Source organism: Mesocricetus auratus, unplaced genomic scaffold, assembly GCF_017639785.1.
Source record: "Mesocricetus auratus isolate SY011 unplaced genomic scaffold, BCM_Maur_2.0 Super-Scaffold_100004, whole genome shotgun sequence".
NCBI lineage: Eukaryota > Metazoa > Chordata > Mammalia > Rodentia > Cricetidae > Mesocricetus > Mesocricetus auratus.
In genome coordinates, this window is record NW_024429189.1 from 56,854,998 (window position 1) to 56,856,750 (window position 1,753).

The window sequence follows — 1,753 nt, forward strand, 5'->3', positions numbered from 1 at the left end:
ATGCTTATAATACTTCCCCCAACAATAATTCTCAAAATAGGTAGTAGAAACAAGTCATTTCCCTCTTGCTATTTACCTAAAGAAAATGATATCTCTTTCGAGTAAACTTTATTACTGAAAGCTGTTCAGTAAAGGGTTGGTACTTATTAGTGTTTTCCCTATCCATGAAGCACTGTTGAAAGGCCAAATCTTATGCTACTGCTGTGCAATTAGCCCAAAGTGCTGCTTGTTCTTGATTACAATGGTTTTCTCATGTGCAGGAGACAGCACTTCACAGCATTCCTCCCCATACCCATCCAGCTCTTATATTCTTCCAGTTCTGTCTTCCAACACATTTGCTGGATCTAGGAGGGAATAATATAACTGTTTGATTTAGGGGTGTACATTTAGCTGTGATTCAAATTCAGAATGTCAGAGATGTGAGCTTAAATCCCTACCCACTGCAAAAATAAGCTACTCTCTCAATATTTAAGAAGCACACTAGACTGTAGGTATATACACAAAATTTAGATTAAATGTCCTTTTATAAAAACAGCAATAATAGATTGTTTGTTTTTTGGTAGGACTTTCAACCTTCCTTTTCAACACTACAGTACCAGAAATGTAATATCTTTGTGGATCATGCCTCAAATACAATCAAAAACTTAGTATATAACCTCAAGCATTCATGGCATGTCTTACTTTGTGGGTCAGAATTCCAGTTTCTCATGTCCACAGTTGGTTAAGACCACTATTTTTTCTCCCAAAACAAATTTCATAACATGATCTGGAAATGTAAAAACTAGCCACCAAAGAAGAACGTTCTTTTTTTTTCTTTTAATATATTTAATTTAGAAACCATCTTATTTTAAATATTAATCCCAGTTCCCTCTCTCTCCAATACTCACATTCCCCCCCACCAATCACCCATCCCACCCAAATACACTCCCCAGGGAGAGTGAAATAGAAGAATGTTCTTAAGAAGTTCTTGCCGGGCGGTGGTGGAGCACGCCTTTAATCCCAACACTCAGGAGGCAGAGGCAGGCGAATCTCTGTGAGTTCGAGGCTGGGCTGGACCGACAGCCTCCAAAACAATACAGAGAAAGCTTGTCTCATAAAACTAAAAATAAATAAATAAATGAATAAAGAAAGAAAGAAAGAAGTTCTTATCTGTGAGTGAGCTAATATGGAATTACAAAGAATTTACTGACTTCCTATGTATAAAATCTCACAGAATAAGCATTCTAATTCCAACCAAAAGGAATGAAGATATAATAATAAATGCTAAACAAAAGCAAGAACAAAATCCAGCCGGTCAAAATTCCATTCTTTCAACTCCATGTACTCTGGCATCTGGGACTTATAATCATTTGAGACATAAAGGCATGGGAAAGCTCAACCACTCTAGCTATGCTGCCTATAACACAATCAACCTCTCTCATGACTTGCCTCCACCTCTGTGTGGAAGCTATTTTTCTCTGTGTCCCATGATCTGGTATCATCATCATTCTGGTGTCTCCACTGTAACTTAGATTTCACCATTATAAGCAAACTTGGGGGCTTTTGAGAAGCTAACTGCAGGTTCTCCAACCTTCCACATATGACCAGCATTCAATACCTTTATAAAACATTGAACAAGCCTCCATAACTCCCCCCATTTCACAGTTTTTGTGCTTACAAGGCCAATACCACATTTATATTTATGAAGCTTCATAACTCTCCTGTCAGTTCAATATGGAAGTTCCCCCATTGTACTGCAGCATTATGAGATTTT